The sequence below is a fragment of the Rhipicephalus sanguineus genome, chromosome 1 (assembly GCF_013339695.2).
Source record: "Rhipicephalus sanguineus isolate Rsan-2018 chromosome 1, BIME_Rsan_1.4, whole genome shotgun sequence".
Lineage (NCBI taxonomy): Eukaryota > Metazoa > Arthropoda > Arachnida > Ixodida > Ixodidae > Rhipicephalus > Rhipicephalus sanguineus.
In genome coordinates, this window is record NC_051176.1 from 55,616,917 (window position 1) to 55,639,819 (window position 22,903).

The following is a 22,903-nucleotide window of genomic DNA, read 5'->3' on the forward strand; positions in this document are numbered from 1 at the left end:
TCAGGTGGGTGCTTTTTTTTTTCAACGTGAAAAAAAGGACTACGTGAAACGCACTGTGCAGGAAACACTTCTCTCAATGTTTTCTGAAGGTGCTCTACAGCTCTGCATACATATGTTGGGTCTCAGCGAATAACTAAAAAGTTGGGTAATTAAACATGAGATAGTTAAGGGGAAAATAAAAGAAATAGCCTGATCTATAGGCCATTGCAAATAGTATGCGCTCGATTCAATTTCCTTCCAACGCACCTTTCATGTTTAAAGTCTTGGCTAAAATTATGTGGGACACTGTATACATTAACATGAATTCCAGTTTATCCTTTTACATGTATAGCGTTTTGTTCTTTTACCCTTTCCAATTTATCAACCTTTTTTGTGTACCTGTTATGTTTACCATTTATTATAACAATGATGTCATGTTTGTCCCCTATGTAATACCCTCTATGAGGGCCTTCAGGGTTATTTAAAAAAAAAGGGCTCAGCAATGGCTGCAGGAACCTAGGATCAAGTTGACTTGAAGTGTGCAGCCTATACCTGCCTCTTTTCCTGCAGGCTCTAATACTCACTTTTATTTGTATAAAAGCTGTAAATGAGTCCCCCAAAAGAACTGAACTATAATGTGTATAAGAATTGAACTATATGAATCAAATACAAATTTTCAGATCTTGCACACCCACATCATATACAAGATTCTGTAACCATCACAAGCAGTGACCAAGAAAGCATAAAAGGACAGCAAGCTTTATTAAAAATAAAAAAAACCCGCATTTCCCCGAAGGGGAGTATGAGGAAGTGCGAAGCACGGGGTGATGCTATGGGGGGGCGCGCGCGACTAAACTGCAGAGCCGAGCGAAGGAGACGGCAGCGAGAGAGCACACGCCAGCCGACCCACGGAGGTCTGGCCGTTTTTAAGTGCAAAGCACTTTTACTGATGATAATGATCTGTCTTCCGAACTCGTTCCAAAGAACCCGCAACGCGTTCAACTTGTTGGCGGCGTTGCGCACGCCCGAGATGGGGCTCAGGTTGTTGTCGAACCACAGGTCGATCGCACACCGCGCAGCTATATCCGAAGCTGCGGTCCAGGAAGTCTCGCTTGAAGCGCGCGTCCGGCCGATCGAATTCGAGGGCCCGCGCTCGCTCACGCATCGCGCGTCCCCGCGCCAGATCGGCTTCGGGGTGCTCGGCTCGCTTCGCACGCTTTCGTTCGGAGTCTCGCCGCCGGCCTTCATCACCACAGGCAATGCGCGGGGCGCGCGCAGCCACGGAGCGGAGGGCGGAGCGCGCGCAGTCACGTGGGGCGTGACGTAGCTGCGCCGTTGCTACAGACGCTCCTCTCCGCTCCTCGCGCCGTTGCTATGGGACGGCGGATTCAGGCTCGCTTATAAAGTGCATTCGCACTTAAAAAAGGGAGCTGCAACTCCCTTGCATTTGTAATCTTTCATACACATTAGCTCATTGTTTTAGCATCAAGATGGCCTTTACTGTGAAAGGCGCTGCAACAAAGTGCACTAAGAGTGGCTCAGCCGACATCAAATGTGACAAGCAAGAGAAATGACAAAGCTACTCAAACTTAGAGTGATGTATGGATGCACGTAGTATTGCAATGGTGATGTGTACTATTTTTTTTTTTTTACAACAGCAAATATATGGACACATCAGGCATGTTCATACCATTATTGTTGGTGCCACCATGCTCTCTCGGGCACGATGGTGCATGTGTGGCCCTGCCTGCCCACCGAGCTTTCTTGGCCCTTGCAGTGCATGTTTAAAAAAAAAGGTAGCGTGATCTACTGCAAATATCGAGACAAGTGAAGCAAAAGCAAGCCGAAAAGGCTGGTGACTCATGCACACCATTGGAGGTCAGGTGATCTGTTGAGGTTTGTAGGCATGGCAAAGTTGAAACGATGAAAGGAGCAACAGGATGGAATGTTTGCTTTGGGGCAAGCGTGTGTGCTTGCAATTGTTGGGCACTCCACATCGCCATGCAAGCATTGCAACTCTGTTCATATGAGTCTTTGGATAGTTAGTACTACATTTGCGGACAACTTTTCTTGGTAGTGAAAGGCACGCTTGGGGGCGGTGCTTCTTCACATGCACTCCTACGCAAAGCAGTCCGGTTTGGCGCTCGTCTGGTACCACTGTGGATAGTGATGGCTGTGCACAATCAGCATTGCATGCCAATGCAGACGCTGCTTAGCTTTTGAGGTACACGTAAAAGGCGGGACTTTGTCACGCGTGCAAAATTGCAAAGTGGCAACGTATAAAGTGAAATAAGTACAAATTCCACAAGAGCTCCATGTAGAAAATAAAGGAGTAGTTTTTATATCTCGCTTAGAAAATATGGACACAATTGTGGAACGACATTCATTGGCAGTAGGTTCGTGTGATTTAGCTCCGTCGCCTTCGCTTCATTGCCAAGAAAAGTTGTCCTCGAGTATAGTAAGCAAGAAAATACCTGCCCCCCCCCCCCCCCTTACCTTTCCTCGCTCACCTTATAGCTAGCACCTTAGTGGACCTCTTTAAATGTGGCTGTCTACCGAGAAGAAAAATTCCAGTGTCTCTCCTGGTAGCAAGCACGCATTTTCTTCAATTTACTCTGCCTATTTAGTTTGTGTGACTGCCTTGCTGCTGCTGTCGATGGTTTACCTTTTGGCTGAAGCTGCAATGTTTTTTTTTTATGGCATCGCATTCTAGCGTCACGATTTTGCTGTAAGGATTGCATTGGCGCCAGTCGCTGAACTAATGTAAAGGTTTATTAATGTCTTGCATAGAAATCAGCTCAATGAGAGGCAAGTTTCATCAAATCAGTCAGCAACTGTGATCTTGAAGCAAAAGAATTCACATAAGAGCACTGTTCGTGGCCAATGCACTGCACAACATACACGATGCTCACAAAAAGAAACAGTGGCTTAACAACTGTTGTCAGGCATCAGCTCTTCCTTTCATTGTCGTCTGCAGCCATATACATTAACGGACAACAAAGATGCACATTTTGCATTTTTTGGCATTCTGAGCTAAACTATTTGGATAGATTCCGCTCGGTCACCCACTAACCTTACACCAGCTTCTCAACACCTAACACCACATTATTTTCACCATGTAGCCTACTCACTGCCGATAAAACTTTCATATTACAAGAAATCTGATTAACAAGAAAACTGTGTCGCGTGACACAAACATCTCGTCACTGATGTCACAAAATGTGTGCATGAATCGGAATCGCTAACAGGAGACATCATTCAAGCAATAGGCTCTGTGCAGAATGCTACTGCATGTGTAACAGATGATAAAGCAAATGAGAGAAAAGAAAGAAAATACATACACACACAAACACAAGAAATCTACACACTCACAACCTCGAGAGTATAGGCGACATTAGGCACCGTGAAACGAGCAAAGTAAACAGTGGAGCTACAGCAGCAGCAATGAAGGAAAATGACATACGTTACTGACCCGACCCAAGTGGAAAACATGCACATACCATAGGACAATACTGAGAACAGCAACTGATAGCTTTTTAAGTGTATGTGCTGAAATTTTCACAAAGCACAATTAGTTTTTTTCAATAGTGTATGTTCATTGCCTGTACTTCATCCTGAGAAACAGATGAGGTAACATGTTGCAAAAATATCCCCAGTTATGTAATCACTGCCACTTCTTACCCACTCCACCCTGCCTGCTTATCTGAAATACACTAGAAAAAAAGACTGCAAAAGAGAAAGACAAGAGAAAAACTATAGGAGTCCACGCTCAGTAGCGTGCCTATTTTTTTGTCGTTTTCAGTATCATATTTATGTCCACTACAGGACAAAAGGTGATAAGCAATTGCAACTGCACTTCTGTTTTCTTGGCACTCTGGAACTGTAACCGATTGTAGTTATCTATTGTGCCATTACATGGTCTTCCAAACTCTGTTTATTTTTCTTCAATGTCAGCTACAAAAGCGGCTAGCTCCATTTGCTCTCGGTAATCTATACTACTGTCTTCCCATCTCCTAACGTTCCCTATCATTTTGGGTTCCATCGCTCGTCACGCATTCCATACCTTCTCAAGCTTCTTTTGCTTTTTGTGCTAAACTCGACTGCTGACCCGAACGTCGCGGGATCGAATCCCGGCCGCGGCGGCTGCATTTTCGATGGTGGCGAAAATGTTTGAGGCCCGTGTACTTAGATTTAGGTGCACGTTAAAGAACCCCAGGTGGCCGAAATTTCTGGAGCCCTCCACTACAGTGTCTCTCATAGTCATATCGTGGTTTTGGGACATTAAACCCCATATATTATTATTACTTTTTGTGCTAAAGGCTACTCTGCTTCCAATCTGTCATCACCTCCTGAGGAAGGAGTCGAATAAAACAAGCATTGGTTAAAAGACATTGCTCAGTTTTGCAAACTGAAATGAAAGCACTGAGAGCTGCACAGATGCATTGTTTTGCCATTTGAGCACTCCTGAGCGACTGACAAAGTATCCCAAGAGCATGTGCCTACACATCCCTCCAACTCTGGGGTTACATTAATGTGCTTGGTGGGGCAGAAGTCTGTTGTCACTTTAGGTAAAAGCACCATGTATATATACTAGGGGTGTTTTAATTAATCAGACTGGCATCAGGTTGACGTGCACTAGAAGTAGGTACAAACAAAGTTTCTGAAGAAGCTAGGTGTAGAAAGAACTAGTTGATTCATGTTAACATAGATCACTTTTTTCAGTGGCCTGGATGGACAGAAAGTAGCTATCTTTGGTTCTGCTGTAGCTGTATCCAGCAATCATATTACAATGGAGAATAAGCAGCCGTTCAGCAAGCTACTACTCTGCTTTTTGCAGGTTAGCATGTGAAAAAAATAATCATAAATTGTGGGGTTTAAAGAGCCCCAAAACCGCGCAGAGGTTCAAATTTAGTTGTGGCGTTGCAACTGTGCACGAGTGCACAACGGACACACAGCTGTGAGAATTTTTCGAAATGGCGCCGTAATGGTGGAGTTATGTGCGTTTGATCATCAAAACGCAGCCGTCGTTCGTTTCGCTCTTTCATTTGCTACACTCCGTTCGTCGGCTGGTATGTTCTCCTTAACATGTGCCAAGCAACACGGTGAGGGAGCGCACCTAGATGCTAGCAGACAAACAGGTTATTGTTCGACCAGTCAGCAGCGTCTGCTCCAGGTGACATCACCTAATCACACTCGTGACGTCGCGACCAGTGCTGGGGATAACGGAAAGGCCTGGAGATGTGCACATGATTTTTTAAAAGGTTCTGGTACTGCCGTGTTTGGTGCTGTTGATCGTGACATTCCGAACTCTGTGGGTGTTTACTTGAAATGTTAAAAAAATATCGAAGGTGGTTTAGCGGCCTGAGGAATACCACAGTGCAAAGCTCCAGATTAATTTTGTGCATGCTACTCTTATTGTACACCAAAAGCACTGCACTGCATATGCCACACAGTCCCAACACTTGCATAAATGGCTCAATCGTGAAGTGCCACAGCACCTGCACTTAATCAATTTTCATCTACAGCTTTTCTCACAAGCTGCCAAATAGATGATCCTACCACTATTTAGCAACCTGTATGTGGAAACATTGTGTTCCATCGTTCAGGTTCCTACAAATGTGCAATATGCTGCCCAAAGCAAAGAACATATGAACGATGATGATGTGATGTATTATAGCGCATGTCATGATTAGTATGCACTGCTAACTACGTGGCTACAATTACACAGAAAGCATGTCAAATAAATTCGCTACAAACACCTCAAGAATACTAATACAGACCAGAATAGTTTGCTAATGAATGAACTGTAAAGAACAAGCAATGAATATTAGGGGGACATTAAAGAGAAAAATAATTTGTACTGTGCTAATGAATTGCCCTTCTACAATTCCATAAGAAGCCACCGTTATCATGAGAAAAGGTATGGTAAGCTAGAAAAAATGCAAAAATGAAAGATGACTGGTAACATCATGATATTCCCACACCAGCTCATTGTAACAGCATACATTTTGACAGCATAGTCTCATGCCTACCCAACTTTCTGTGGGTAAAAATAAGCTATATTGCATTCTAAGAAAGTTGAAGTTGCCAAGTTGTGAGTGTTTACTACACTACACATGCCTAAATCCTACATTATTACACTTTGAAATCTGGTGCACATGTGGCACTGACTTACCAGCACTACAGTCTCTGTGCAAAATTTTAAAAATGTTACTTTGGCTTTCATTTTCTTTTTTCTAGAAATCAACCTCTTACCTTTTCAATGCCACTAGAATATAGTTTTTAAGAAATACTTCGTTGATATAAATTGGACTTTTGTTTCACTTCTCTTTAGTACCCCATTAAACTGCTGCATTTTCATCTCCAATACTTCAATGACAAGCTTAAAAAAAAAAAAAAAACTTAGTGAACTCTTAGCTGCTTACAGTGCAGCCTTGGACATGTACTATGCCGATCAAAGACAACTTTTCTTTCTGCATGCAAGATTGTTTTCAATTCAAAAGTCTAAGGGTCCCAACGCACTGCGACAACTTGTACAAAACGAACTTTAGATATCTTAGTCACAGTTTCAAATTCGAGCAAAATGGAATGCTGTGCCTTCATAGCAGAGCCACTGCCAAATAAAAGAGGTGACACGGTGACAACTCATAATAATGTGACCCATTCCTTGGTGTTTTACACACCCATTATATGACTTTTCACTCTGGACTGAAAAGAGCTCAGCATTTCCTGCTGTTTCCCCTGCCACAAAACCAGTAATCAGTTATGCAAAGTGGATAAGCTTAAAAGGTTTAAGGATCTTCAAAAGCTTCTTTTTAGAGATGGCTGCTTACTAGATGTAATTAGAGAAGTTACAGCTGCTATATAAAGGTGACCTCAGAGATGATACAGCGTGAGAGCAATTTTGAAAATTTTTAATGAAAACTGGAAATCCACATATCTATCATAAAGCCTATAACCTTGTGTGTGGCTTGCCCAGTTCTGACATCTGCAAATTTATTATAAGTCATTGTGACTGCAGGCACCAAGCACAGAAAATCAAATTTCATGCTAAATAAAAAAAAAAGGAAAACTTTCCTCACTTGCTACACAGTCCACCACAATTTTGTCCCAAATGGAGATGCATGTAACCGCGCTCTTCACACAATAAATGAACAAGTTCCCAGGCAGGACGCACAACTTCCTTGAGCAGGAAAGTATTCTAAGCACTGTTAGGTAAGGGTAATTTAAAAAAAAAAATCAGGCACATTAAATAGACATTGTGCATGTGCAGCTTGGCAATGAAACTAACACACATCACGTACCAAATTTTGCATACAGAGGTATGTACCAAATATTTGGCACAAGTTCTGTGCCAGTCAAAAGTTCAAATGCTGCTCGGGCTAAAGGAACAACGGACTTTTAGTGGAGTACAATTTCACATGTTGCCACGTGCAATGGAAAGTGTTTGTCATGGAGAGCTCAAACTGAAAGACTAACAGCTACACGCACAAATCGCATGTATCTGATATTAACAAGAGAAAGCTATCGCAAGATGGCAACAACACAAACTAACATAGGGCAAACAAGGAACACCGTAGCTAGGAAGAGACATTTCGACAGTGGTGCTTTTTGGAAATGCTCTGAACAAGTACAAGTCCTTGTTGAAACATTGACTCCATGCTAAAGGTTCCTTTATTTACTCACTGTTAATCAGTGCATGTTCCTGGTTCTTATGTGGCTTTGCGATGGTACAGAATACACCGAGTGTCGAGTGCTTGCATTATTAAAGTCTGCTCGATGCCAGACCAATCATCGCAAAATTTGCTAGACTTCACACACAGTTTCCTTTATAGATTTTAATTCATTCACAGTCATGCACAAGTGCTTAGGTGTCACTGTCATAACCACAATTTTTTATTTCTCTATCAACTTTAATTGCAACTAGTGTCTGACTTCTCTGAATAAGAGAAAAAGAAAAATAATGCTGTTTTTGCATGTCCAGAAAGTTTTGTCGAGAGTGGATTCTGAAAATTTCACATACATTTGAGAAGAAAACAGGTTTGCATTGTAAGGAAACGCATTGTCATATTGTGTACTTGCAGCAGAAGTGTATTTCAACAAGCACAGTAATATTAAGTTCAACAAGGCAAACCATCCCTTAAAGGGCCCCTCACCAGGTTTCGGCAGTGCAAACAAACACTGCTCGTAGTCGTGCATCCACAAGGTATTCACTAATGTACACTGCAAAAACAACAGAAAAATTCTGACAAAAGCCTGCGCACATTTCTCCTCAGAGGAGACAACTGTGGCTGCGAGTAAGATGACACATGCGCATGGCGCTTTTGCATCACACAGCACCATGCAGCATACAAAAAGCCAAGAGCACTGGGAAGACATCTAGGACTCCTGCAAAGTCCGGATTATGCTGAATTCTCTGGAAATGCACCATACCGAAGAGAAAAGAGGGCAAAGATGGATGAGGAAGTTGTCGGTTGTGACAAAAACATGACGAGCTATACAAATGTTACTTGTGGGCACTTGTCGAGGCAAAAAAGAAAGAGCCCCCAAGTGGGGAAGGGGAGGCGCCACCGTTTTACATCCATCTGCTTGCATCTCGGCCACTACTAAACCGTTTTAAAATATCGCTGCTGTAGAGCACTCCCTTAAAGGGGTCATGAAGCACCCCTTGGGCTTGTTGAAAAAACACATCCTGTGGAAAGCTGACACGGCTATGAACTGCTCAGCCAAGTATTGCAGTCATGCGCGCCGCGTAAAGGCTACAAGCGGAACGCGAAGTTGCTGTTTTCTCAGGCGCCCTCTTTTCAAACAGAGGCCGGTTCTCACTCTCGTCGGTGGGCGGGGCGTCTGCCGATTGACGTCGCGATCTGCATCGCCGCGTCGCAAAAGACATAGCATCCTCATTGGCCGATAGCCGACGTAAATCGAGAGTGGCGTTCGGATCAGATGCGCTTCTTGCCACGGGGTGCCGCCACTTGCCGGCGCCGCACTCCTCAGTACACGGTAGCCACGCTCGCGAATCACAGCGGGAGAGCGATCGCGTTTCACGACGTGCGCGCTGACGTAACTTCTTTCCCTCATGCCATCCCTCCCCATGTAGCTTCCAGTGCGCTCGTCAGCACGAGAAAGGAGAGAAAGCGCTGAGAGCATGCGCCCAAACCCCGTAACTTCGCTCATTCTTGACGGATTCGAGAAATTTTTGTGGCAATCGATTTGGGGGGCAGTAAACTCCGATACTGAGGTCATTAGATCATTACTTGGAAAAGTGATTCATGACCCCTTTAATGGCCCTTCACAAGGCTCCTAGTGCATTGCCTAAATTTTCAACAGGGCTTGCCGAGGGCTCCCTATCGAGTTGGTGGAAATGGGAAGGGAGATGGCAGGCAGCCGTCATGCACTTGAAAGGTGTCTCGTCTAAGCTTCCGTACAGTAGCAAAATATCCCAGTTCCACGATTGAACCATGGGGTGGCCTACAGCGAATGATCGTTGTAAAAGGTTAGCAGCTCTTTTACACTAATGCTTCGCCTTGTCCCTCAACACTATTTCATGCACACCTGGCATGCTAGCTTAGGAGGTAAGGTATTGCGTGGCTAAGCTTGAGAGCAGGGGTTTGATTCCTGGCCACATCAGCCACATTTCAATGGGGCGAAATGGAAGAACACCTGTACAAATTAAGGAGCCCCAGGTGGACGAAATTAGTCCAGAGTCTCCCCCATCACAGCGTGCCTCATAACCGCATCGTGGTTTTGGCACGTCAAACCCCTGAAGTTAATTTTGTACATGAAACTGCAGCTCAATAGCCTTTTTCTTTTTCTGTGCATAATGGTGGTGACAACTGGACAATCATTCTGTAGAAAAAAACTTTGAAAGCACCTTGAGGCAAAGACAAATGCAATCGTAATAGCTTATTGGCACCTTAGGGGCTACTTTTGGATAACTTACAATGCACAGCACAACGATTCCACTTTGGGCAATTTTCCTCACCACCCTGCTTGTACAACACAGCTTTCAAGGAAAGGTGCAACTAGACCCGGTAAGTTTTTTTTTTTTTTTTTTCATACGCAAGCAACACATTTCACAATAATGCTTGCTACAGCGACACCAACGTGTGTGAATATTACCAAGAAGCAATAGCTTCACACTTTTTTTCCCAGCCTATATTACTAACTGTTTCAACTTCATAGTGCAATAGCGCAAGAAACACAGGGACACAGGCAAGAGAGCCTGTGTCCCTGTGTTTCTTGCGCTATTGCACTATGCATTCGTACCAACTAGCTCGGCTTTCCGTACTACTGTTTCAACTTACACAAAGGGACATGCATTCACTTCTTTTTTTCAACTGACCACAGTAACAGCATGAAATAAAAGCTGCAAAAACAGGCATAAGGTGTCCGAAGCACCTTACCCCAGTTTGTGCATCTATTCCACTGTGTGCTCCCACCACTTCACCTCACATCTTTACAGCAGCAGCACGTGTTTGTGTTTTACAAAGCTCGCGTGCCCCACCCACACTGTTAGACCAAGAATACACATTTCACTTGTACTATGAGGTAAGCAGCACACCGCTTTGAAATCTAGGTAGCACTATCACATGGTCTCATGGGGTTTAAGGAACATGTTATGCTCATGCATAAGCACACCAGAGTCACGGCATGACACGCTTACGCTCTAACTCCCATGTTTACGCTCTAACTCCTATGTTGGCCACATGCCAGTGCACACCCATTGCAGAACTGTGGTCCATTTAGTTTTGGTCCTTGGAGTTCATTTCACAGTGGCTTCATTTCGGTACACATACAAAGCTTCACAACAGAAAAACAAATGGGGATGAACACCCCCTTTTCACGTTGTAACATATACAGAAAGAAATACTGTCATTGCTCTATTTAAAAGGACACAAACTGAGGATCATGAGACTAAAAAAGAGTTGCGATTTGCATTTTAAGCACTACATTACACTATATAACATACCATGTGCAGAAAGTTGTAAAAGGTGCTCGGGAAACAACTTTTTACATTGATGAAAATAAAAATAAAACATAGTGGCATTGCCTGGTCTAGACGGCACACAAGTGTCTGTTGTAGCAATCAAACGTCTACATATCAGTTATAACAGGTCACCAAACACACAGTGGCATCGATTCAATGCTTGCATGGCTTGTATAACTCAAAGAGATGGGCCTGCGAAATTAAAACATCGAGTGAACAGTTCCACAAGAAAGACTAGATTGGGCCTGGCAAAAAACGCTGCAGGCCGTGGATCACAACTGGGCGGAACTGTGTCAGTAGTATGCTCCCATTCCAAAAAAAGGAACAAATAAAAAAAAAGAGAAGAAACGTGCTGCCTTCGGGCCCCTATATTTTTGGTCACTGTGACGACTGCATTGCTAGGCCACCACCACTACATGATGCTGCAAATCTGACTCTGAAATGACTGCTGGTCGGCACGAACTCCTTCCTTTACATCGACGTACGGTTTTCCCGTGCCACTGTATGCGTAGCACTTCTTCGTCTCTCCGTAGGAGAGAAAACTCGAAGGACGCTGTTTCTCTCGACGTTCCAAGAACAGCACTTGTGCCGTGTCCTCATAGCGTCGTTTGATGTCGCCCACGGATTCAGCAATACCAGGGACTGGAGCCGCCTTGTTCATTCCCTCTTGTGCTAATGGAAGGCCGCTCCTGCAAAACGAAAGCCTTGGGCTCAGCGCAATGCTCCTACTAACCAAGCCTGACAGACCAACACTTCCTTTAAAGTGATTCGGAATGAACATTCGGGAGTTACGTGGGTTGCATGTCGCTCAATATTGGCTTAGGAATCGTATAAAAAACTACACAAGGCAAAGTTTTTTTTTCATGCCTCCACATGCAGCTGTAGATGATCATAAGTACACCTTCGTATTTTCATGCGGTGATCTAATGATCTGGAATACAACTTCTAAATGACCATTGACACGGCTTAGCGCACGTAAAGCTTTCGCTGTAACTCATCGCCTAATAATAGGAACATATAGCGTCACCGCAGGCAGGCGGAAGGCGACATCGCTGCTCAGGAATGTGTTTGAGAGGACAAGGCTGAATGTGAGCGCTGCGAATACAGGTAAACGATGCCACCAAACAGGACACACAGCCGACAGGACGTGCAGACATACTCAGTCTCTCCGTGAGCATCCGGTGAGTCCTAGAACAATACGCCGATGCGCTACGTTCTTCTTATTTGGCGAAGCGCGTAGGTGTTTTCTTGAACACTGACTAATGCTAATAACATGCCGAAATCTCTCAAAACGCTGCCGACAATGAGCTAAATGGACTCGACACATTGGCGTCTGCAGCCATCATGAACATGGTTGCCCACACTATACCCACACTTTGCCGACGTTTGCTGAACAAATGGTGAAAAAAAAAAAAAAAAAAACAGAGAACCAACCTTCTTGAAAACTATGTGCCAGGCTATAATTACTGTAAGAAGGCTATGGTAAGCAGTGTCTGAAATGTATCTGACATATTGTCAACAGTTGTTCCTCCAGCTGTATCAGCATTAGCCTCCAAGACTGGAGTTCAACAGTTGTTGCACCACTCTGACTGCGCCTTGCTCATAATAAAACTAGTAAAACGAACAGAGCTTTTTAAATAATTTCGGATTGTTTGAAGCTGCGTTGCTGCTCAGAGGGCAAGCAAAAAACAATGCTATTTGCTATCCGCCGAAAGGGTGGCCTCTGAGAGTGTGATCTTTCATACATGCACTTCGAGCGCGATGCTTCCCGTCGCACCCTTCCCCGCTTTTAACGCGGAAGTCTTATGCCATCTTCGACCATTCGCACTGGTGAGCTCCGGGACGCCCTGGCGCTACGTTGATGGGACGATACGACGCACCAGGGCACCCCGGTGCGATTTGATGAAGATGACACTAGATGCCTCATCAAAAGCGAAAAGTGACCGTCGGCGGCGGTGGCTTCGGCGTCAACACGAACGATGCAAAAAGTCACGGGGTCACAGATGACGTCACGATTACAGCATGTATGGTTGGCTGTGGTGGTTACTATGGCGTCATTATGACATCATCCCCGAAATTGTGACGTCATTAGGACGTCACGTGGCATGACGTTATCAGATGACATCGTCACTTGGTCAAAGGTGGGCGGATCCCTGGCAGCAGTGTGACACCACGTGAGGTGCAGAGAGCTTCCGGAAGGGACAGGGGCGGCGACGGCGGATAAGGAACCGTGTGGCTTTTCCTTTCTACTATGATGCGTGTCTTTAAAAGCGGGCACTGTCAGTTACCACCTTCAAAAGCACATTTTTCGATAAAAGGCTCATTCCACGCCAACTGTCCCAGCATTGGCGCTCGCCCATCTGCGATTTGAATGAAAAAAATCGAGTACTATCTGTCCAAAGCCAGAAGCATTCCGCCAAAGTATTTTTGGCGAAAAGAATTTTCATTACTGCAAACCGTATGTGAAGTTTTTCGGAAAGCTCGAAACTATGGCTCGGAAAATGCGTTTTCAAAAAATATCTTCAAAAATTATGCTAGGAGAAAATTTTCCCTACATAACGATCGTAGGCTTCTCACTTAAAATAAGCTTCACGAACGTTTACGCTTTCGTGGGTTTTTTATGCGGCCTTAAATATGGTATGACCCATATATTGGGGATTTTTTCATAGAAAGACGACATTGAGTGAAATGTAATATTTTGTTTTAACTGATTGCCAGGAAGGTTTACCGTAGCCCAAAAATAGTTCGAGACGTATCTGGCGTGAAATGGTGTGTACAATTGGCGACAAAGTTGCAAAACAGTTCATTTTCGCACATGTTTAGTCGTAAATTTAACATTGAGGTGGTCCTAGTAAAATTATGCCAAATAGCGCATCTACTAGCAACACTTGTTGTCCACTGACTGAGAAAGTTTTATCAAATTACTTTTTGTATTAAGGAAGAAAAAAAATGTGGAGTTGTATTCTTTCGATGTCTGTTCTTGCTCGTGTTTTCTCTTCGCAGGAACGCCTCCAGCGGTGAGTACAACTTACGTGGACGCGAGGTTTGCCACGGAACAGCTAGACAACATTACCATCTTTGCCCGTGCTTATTTGAATACTTTACTAGCGAGTATTGGCCTGGGTCAACAAGAAATGCGAACCCCGCTAGAGTGAATTTAACCACATGCAGCGGTCCATTGAAGGCCGGAATAGTGTGCTTACGCAACAGCAGGAAGTGACACCGATGCGTGCAACACCCCGTTGCCTGCGCACAGATATAAAAGGTGGAAGAACACTACGATTAGTGTTCGCATTGTACAGGACTTCACGCTCGATGATGGACACGTCAGCAGCGTGTTTTGATGCGCGAACATTAAATAGTGTGAAGTCCTGTACAATGAACGAACGGAGCCGTGTATCAATCAAAGGACGCTTGGAAGCGCTTGAGTAGCGGCGCGCTAGCGAGCGTCTATTTCATATTTGACGTGTTCGCGCGCTTTTTTTTTTCTCGGAAAAAACAACCAGGCAGATTTCAGCAAAAATAAATGCTTGATTCTGGGGTTATTTGAGGCGACGTACCACATAAAGCTAATATTTTACCGATTGGAGCAACAATAAAAATGGCTAATTAAAGTTAATTAATTAATTAGCGCTTAGTAATGACAAAAATACAGGTTGTATGCACACACGACTCCCACCAATATACAACAGTTACAACTTTCCTAAAATGCATGTTTTTTTTTTTTAAATCTTGGTTCAAATCAGCTGGGACACCAGCCGAAACGTTAATAAAACCACATTTCGTACGTTCATCCTTCTCTTCAATCATTTATCGTACCGGACCCATCGATCTTCATACCCAATGTATGTGTGTGTGTGTGTGTGCGTGTGCGTGTGTGCGTGTGTGTGTGTGTGTGTGTGTGTGTGTGTGTGTGTATGTATGTATGTATGTATGTATGTATGTATGTATGTATGTATGTATGTATGTATGTATGTATGTATGTATGTATGTATGTATGTACACGCAGCAAAAGCAAGGTGTTTGACGCACAAGTGAAAAGAAGCTTTATTTGACGCACAAGTGAAAGAAAGCTTGATTCTGACGAAGGCCGGGCCCGGCCTTCGTCAGAATCAAGCTTTTTTTCACTTGTGCGTCAAACAGCTTGCTTTTGCTATTACTCCCAGATTCGGCGACACCTTGCCCTCGAATATATATATATATATATATATATATATATATATATATATATATATATATATATATATATATATATATATATATATATATATATATATATATATATATATATATATATATATATATATATATATATATATATATATATATATATATACATACAGGGTGTTTCAAGAAATGTGTCCAACCTTCTTAAAAAATTAGGAAAATGTGATATTTGATTGCTGCCTTCAGAATTGGTTTTTCTGTAGTGGCAGGGGTTTTAAGATGGTTTTGGAATTCAGTTTTGGAATTCAATACCACTAAGCACTAAACAATTGTCATTACCAGCTTTTAAAAAAGAACAATCATAACTCATCTGTATTTCTATATCGGCGTTCTCTTACATTTAGTGCCATTACTGTATTCGTTATTTTCACATTTATTACTCATGTACATTGGAGTTGTTTCAACAGCTATATATCATTCATTAACGTCATTATGTTCCCGATTTACTGCCATTTTTATTGTATGTTTCGTTCTTTTCATAGCTTTGTATAATTACTAGACGTTGTTTTGTTACCATTTTTACTGACATTTTTTATTGCATGTTTGCGTTGTTTTTATTACTATCAATAATTACTTAACGCTTTTCAGCTGCCATTTTGTTGTACTTATCAACATGTAATTTTCTGACAGGAGGTCCCCTTTCAGCCTTGTGCTATGGGACCTCCTTCTGTATATACTAACCCCAATGCGTGTATATTTTTTGCGACAAATAAAGATTTGATTTGATTTGATTTGAAAGAATATATTTGGGACTGTAATTAAGAAAGTTAAATTAATTAACTTTTTAATTAATGCAGTTAGGTGGTTGTGTCAAAAGGGAGAATTGAAGTTCTTCATGCCAGAAACCCAACCCAACTTTGAGATTTCGAGAATGTGGCATCTAGTAATAATTAGGAAGTAATGAAATTCAACCAAATTCAATGGCGAAACCTAAACAGAAACATGGAAGAACGCAACTGCCATATTCTTCTGAGACGTGCAAAATGAGTGAATGACTTTTTCTGTAGCGCTAGGCATCTTAAGATGGTTAGGGACATGATTTCAGATTGTAATTAAGAAAGTTAAATTAATTAACATTTTAATTAATGGAATTAGGTGGCTGTGTCATATTGGGGAATTGAAGTTCGTCGTGCCAGAAACCCATCCCAACATTGAGATTTCGAAAAAGCGGCCTCGAGTAATAATTACAAAATGATAAAATTCAACCGAATTCAATGGCTTTCACTGTTGAAAGCCGTTGCATTTCGTTGAATTTCATTACGCCACAACAATTACTAGAGGACGCTTTTTCGAATTCTCAAAGCTCGGATGGGTTCCTCGCATGAAGAACTTCAATTCTCCCATTTGACACAATCACCTAGCTCCACTAATTAAAAAGTTAATTAATGTAACTTTCCTAATTACTGTCCTAAATGATGTCCTTAACTACCTTGAGATTCCTGCCGCTACAGAAAAAGCAGTTCTGAAAACCCCGAGCCAATATCGCATTTTCCTGATTTTTTGAGAAGTTTGGACACATTTCTTGAAACACCCTGTATATATATATATATATATATATCTATATATATATATATATATATATATATATATATATATATATATATATATTATATATATATATATATATATATACAGTCGAAGAAATGAAGGAGCACACTTACGAAAATTGCATATTTTTACTCAATTACGTTTCGACCGTGGCACGGCCTTCGTCAGAATAAAATGAAGGAGAAGCGTGCAGCCGCTTTCATGGGCATCAACACGTGGGTGAAGTGAATGTACAAAATTTACAAAACAATAACAAAACAGATATAATACATCAGGCTGGATCAACGTCATGAACAAGCGCTTATAACGATGAGCCATTGACAGCACTAGTCTCGATGGTTGCACTTTCACAGCCATGAAGCAAGCGCCCCTGGCGGTATTTGCAGCGAGAAATGCTACTGTTTACTTGTTTGTGCAGACATTGCTTCCACCGATTCGTTACTGCAGAAAAATGTTCAGACGTGTATTGTAAATGACAGTAACCTGTCCGTTTATTCATCTGTAATATTCGATAGAAGCGAAACGAGCTGCACGAGAGTGCTGCGTGTGCGCCCTTGTACCCTTCGAGAGTGGAAACTTCCACGCTCCAGGTGGAACGAAAGAACTTGCCCGAAAGAGGACAAACGCCCACGAACACGCCTGTGGGAGGTGCGATGTTCAATTGTCAAAGAGATAGTGCGACAATCACGCTGAGGTCGCTGCACAGCTGTAATGTTGACTGAATGGCGGAGCTGACGCGTTCGCAAGCGGTGTTCCTTTGAAAACCGCCGGAAATGCCTCACATGCGTTTGTGACGCCATGCTCGTTCTTGTAGCCGTTTTTATCAACGCTGCTATCACGTGCTCCGCACTGTCTTCCTTTCATGACCGCCGTAGTTCGAGCTCGGAGCAAACTCGTGTTCCCGAGAACCTGGGGTATCCTGCATAGCACCCCATTTCAGGGCACGCTGCGGAGCGTTCGAGTTAAGCTTGCTGACGACTGTACAACCCGATCGAAAGCCTTGGACAAATCTAAAGCGATAGCGTCGATCTGTTTTCTGTTATTCAGTGCAGTTGAAAAGCCTTTTTGTCTTCAAGGTAACTGTATATTTATTTTGACATTATGCGTTCAAGTAGCTTGCAGCACACACACGTGAATGAGATCGGCCAATAGTTTCCAATGTGTTGCTATATATTAACAAGATTTGTGTACCGGGACAACTTTTGCAACTAGATAACCAATCATCTCGGATCCGCTTCTGTGCTAGCGATGCCTTAAATATAATCTCGAGATAGCGGGCTACCCATTCCGCACACCTGCGTAAAATGACATTTGGTATACCGTCTGGACCTATAGATTTCATGTCTTTAACTTTAAGCAAAAGTGCTACAATGCCTTTATGTGATACCTTTATATCGGGCGTTGGTCAAACGTACGGGAATTCTAACGCCAAGGGTGAATAACCATCTGCAGAATTATCTGCGAAGACGGCTTAAAAAAATCATTAAATCAAATTGCTATACCAGAGCAGTGCGACACAAGTTCACCCTTGGTGACAATGTCCCTGGGACCTTCGTTATCCAGTGACGAGTGGCGCCAAAAACGGGGCGGATCGTCCTTCACAAAATTAGTCAGTGTCACATCATAGAAAATTGTTTTAGCAGCAGTCATCTTCGTGCGCAGCGCAGTGCTTAGTGCCGAAATTTTATTGTGATCTTTTCTTGGCTTCTTTCTTTCACGGCTAATTTTCCGTTTTAAATTATGATTTCTCGCGCTATCGGTGGGTTCTATTTATTATTTTTTTCTTCTCACAAACCTATTCGCGCAATGAAATACAACACCTTTAAGCTCAGCCTACATTGCATTGACGTCATTCGTCTGACTGAAGCTATCCAAACAATGTGAAAGAGGATCAATAATGCTTGTGTCATCGGCTCTGTCAAAACTTAGGATATGCGTACTTGTGCTACCTGTTTTTGGTCATGTATGCAGTGGCATGGTTGTATGCAGTATGTATGCCATGGCATGTATGTAATGGTATCTCCAAATAAACAAACTTATGATCCGAAATGCCGGTCTATACCAATACATCATATTCTACCAATGCCAATACAACATATTCTCCCAGTACATCATATACGCCTATGGCACCATTAGGTTTCTAAGATTTTAAGCACATGACACTTTACATTAGCGTATAGTGAAGAAAAGAACGATCAGTTATCGATCCTTGCAGCAAACAGTTCTCATAGGTGTCCTCGAAAATTCCGTTTGTTCGATTAGATTACCATGCGCTGCCTGTCCTCGACATGATTTGCACAGTAGCTGCTTTCACCTTCATAAAAACGTTACCATTAAAAAACTAGATCCACCTATATATACGTCATGAATAGCGAAAAAAAAAAAGAAATGATGGCTATTTAACGCCCCGAACGCGGGATATATGCACGGGAAAATACAATGCACGTAGTGGAACGGTGCGACTCAGTATAGCGTTAGCGATGCGGCTTCCGGGTGAATTAGGCCTGAGGGTAACCTCTTCCGGCCACGAAACCTCCGACCTCGCTCTCATGGAAGTATATAGGGCGCTGAACGACTGGCAACGCGGCTGCGTCGCAACTGCATGCCACCAGAGCACGGTGCGATCCACCTGCATGCAACAGCCGAGCGAGCCGCCTGGCGCGACACCAGGCGCAGCGTGCCCTTCGCTCTAATCACTGGCGGCCCCCGAAGTTGAGAGAAACGCGGCCGTTGTTTTTCTTCGCTATTGTTTCCAGGTGGATGCATTTAGAAAGCCGCTGATTGCCTTCGCCGCGCGGTTGCCTCTTACGCCGTAGTCCCGCGCGCCAGCGGAGACAACAGCGGGCGAGCGTTCTTGGCACCGAAAGTAGCGACAAATACCGACATCGCGCACCTCAAATAGAAGCCTCCTGCCTGTGTGCGCGGCGACAAGGACCAAGCCGCAGCGGACTCGCGCCGCATAGAAGTTGCATGCGTGCATCTGATGTGGTGTGGCGTCGAGGCTTTTGCGAGGCGCGAGCTTGGCCCGCGAGTATATATATATATATATATATGTACGTGGATGCCAAGCGCACTTATCGGCGAGCGTGCACAGACTGTTTCTTTGTAGCATACTCGACCGCGCACTGCTGCGAAGTAAGCAAGAATGTGTAATCTTCGAATCATGATGAAATGGTATTACACAGTACCAGTCACCGGCCTGTTTATTACACATATATGCTGTCTTGAGAGCAAGCTGTGGATAACAGTTTCTGCATAGTAATTAGTGGGGTTTTGCGGGCCAAAACCACGATATGACTGCGAGGCACGCCGTATAGTCGAGGGTTCCCGATAATTTCTACCACCCATGGGCTTCTTTAAAGTGCACTGACATCGCACGGTACACGGTCTTCTAGCATTTCGCCTCCGTTTAAACGCGACCACCACGGCTGGGATCGAACCCCCGTCATTCAGATCAGCAGACCGCAACCACTGAGCCACCAAGGTGACTGAGACCAACGAGATTCCTTGCGGGAGCAGTCACACACGTGACATAACAAGCTGGAAACAATTGGATATGATTCTTTTGAATGTGGCGCATAATTCCACATACAAGCTTTGACAACTGTGCGAGTGACTGGTAAGTTCGTTAAACTGTTTTCACTAATTAGTGAATCAATACTCAACAGTAAAATTCACCAGACTTGGCAAGGCGGCTGAACCACACACCGTTGCGCCCGTCGTCGTATCTCCTTGGCTATTCTTTTTTTTTAATTAGTTCTGCCCGAGTTAGATGAGAAACATTGTGAACTAATGTTAAAACTCGATCTATCGAAACCAGATTTCACGAATTTTCCAGTTTAAAGAAAGCATTTCCATGCCCCGGCAGGTACCCATGGGTTTCAATGTTGTCATCAACCCGAATTAACGAAACTGGCACTAAATCCGATTGAACGTAATTTTTCCTGATGCAAATGAATAAAAAAGCGGTGATTTTTTTCCGATTTTGACGAAGACGTGTTCTTCGAGCGTGCGCTCCAACGCCATCGCGATAAAACTTGCTAACCGCCCTTGTCACAACCCTGTAGTTTTATGTTGACGGGGCTGCACGGCATGCCTATGTATGAATGAATAACATATTCAGCACTAGGTTGCGCTCTTACATACCAAATGGCCCTAGGGATGGCGGTGGTTTATTGCCCCTATAAATGTTCCTACAGGAATACTACGGTGGGCTGCTTGTGTTATTTCATGGTTTATGCAACAAACGACACTGATCGTCTTCTCACAACTTACTCGGCTTGCTTTCACAATCACTGGAGTCGTTGTTCCCGTCTTAGTTTTTGCATATCGGCAGCCTTTCACAACTTTACGTGACCGTCTATACCTGGCCTGCACCTCTCAGACACGGGAGGCTCGACGTCCGCGCAACCCTTGCGGACATTTAACGCGGGCAGGCGTGGTTTATATCGGCAAATACAATGCCGCCGTAGCTTTTGGGTATCACTATACGCTGCAATTTTAAATTTAGAGTGACAGAAAAATTATTTTCTATAGTTTACGAACTTCCCGATTGAGCGGGATATTCGAGCGCGGTCATCACTTCGTTATATCGAGTTTCAACTGTATAGGGAGCAAATATGAGTTGCAATGTGACAAGTGGTGCAGCAAAGCACTCTAGAAAAAAAGTGGAAGGGGTTCCGCCTTTCGGGCATTGCGTATAAACCGTGCTTTCCATAGTGTGTTCTTCGTACCGACCTTCAGCTCACCACGAGAGAGACAGCCTGTATAGTTATGAATTCAAGCCAGCGGTGCGCCATGAATAAGCGTGCTGCGCTAGGACCCAAGACCGTTCGTGCTCACTAGGTCTGTATATTAAGGCCTCACTTGCCTCATCAAACGCGAAAATTGACCGTCGGCGTCGGTGGCGTCAGCGGCCCGCGGCGTTGGCTTCAACACGAGTGACGCAAAAAATCATCACGTGATGGCGGCATCACATGACGTCATCACGACGTCACTGATCGCCAAAATTTGTGACGTCGTTACGACGTCATCATGACGTCACAATAATGTCACACGATGACGCCATCGCATGACATCGTTGCTTGGTCAAAGGTGGGCAGATCACAGAGGCAGTGCAAAACTATAGGTGAGGTGCAGAAAGCTTGCAATGCCTCCGATCCTGGAGGCAGTGCAAAACCACGTTAGGAGCAGAAAGCTTTGGGGGGGGGGGGGGGGGGGGGCGGAGAGGATCAGCATATAGAGTGAGAAGAAAACGAAGATGGCTTTCGTTTTTGAGTCATCTTATGCGAATGCATACGGCACCCTGTCAGTTTTTTTATTGTTCAGATAAGAAAGCACACTGATATCACGTATTACACGGCGGATCCCTCTCCGCTCTTTTCGTAATAGCAATGCTGCGACCACGGCTGGCTGGTTGCGCCTCATATTAAATGCGACAGTGCACGACTGATGTAAGTGCGGAGACAAAACTTGCATGGTGCATTCGCCTATATCGACTCGAATGTGAAAGCAATCCTGTGTGGCTATATTACCGTGCCCTTGATATCGACGTCCGACATTCACTAGTTAAACCTATTAGTTATACTGTCACTTTCGCTATTTAAGTTTAACTAATTTTCACTAATGAAGTCAGTACTCACTTCATTTGCTTTGATTATCATCGTATATATGCACAGTCATGCTTTTGCATGGCTGCCGATCCCCTAGACATCAGTTAGCCGAGTCGCGCGAACGCCGCTTTTTATATACTCTCCAAGCGGCCGGCGCCGCTCTGCTGAAGAGTTCCATGACGTATACTGCGCTTGGGGTCGTCGTGTTTATCTTTTTTTCTTTATCGCCTGCGTTTCCCGTTTCTGCAGAGACTAAGTGAGAGTCACGTGAACGCCGCAAGGACGAAGTGAACGCGCAGCTAGCGCGCAGAGCCACGAGGCGTGCAGGTGGGCCTTTTTGCTCTGTTGGCTTTTTTTTGTACACACACCGTAAGAGCAACAGTTCGGGCGACTTGGTATACCATGACGTTCTGAGTGTTTAGCGCAATTTAAACAGCGCCAAAGGATACAAAGGTAGGGGTAGAAGGGAGGACATAGCGCTAACGCTGTCGTCTTGCCTTTCCTCCTTTACATACATTAATTTCCTTTTATTTAGCTGCGCTAAACA

General features: G+C 43.8%; 1 long non-coding RNA gene across 1 annotated transcript; it reads right to left on the minus strand.

Moving 5' to 3' along the window:
• Window positions 1-6,946: 6,946 nt before the first annotated feature.
• Window positions 6,947-12,327, minus strand: LOC125757992 (uncharacterized). Its single transcript, XR_007415674.1, has 2 exons — window positions 12,129-12,327; window positions 6,947-11,658 (listed from the first exon to the last, which is right to left on the minus strand). It is a non-coding gene; the product is annotated as an uncharacterized LOC125757992 (long non-coding RNA).
• Between the last annotated feature and the right edge of the window lie 10,576 nt (window positions 12,328-22,903).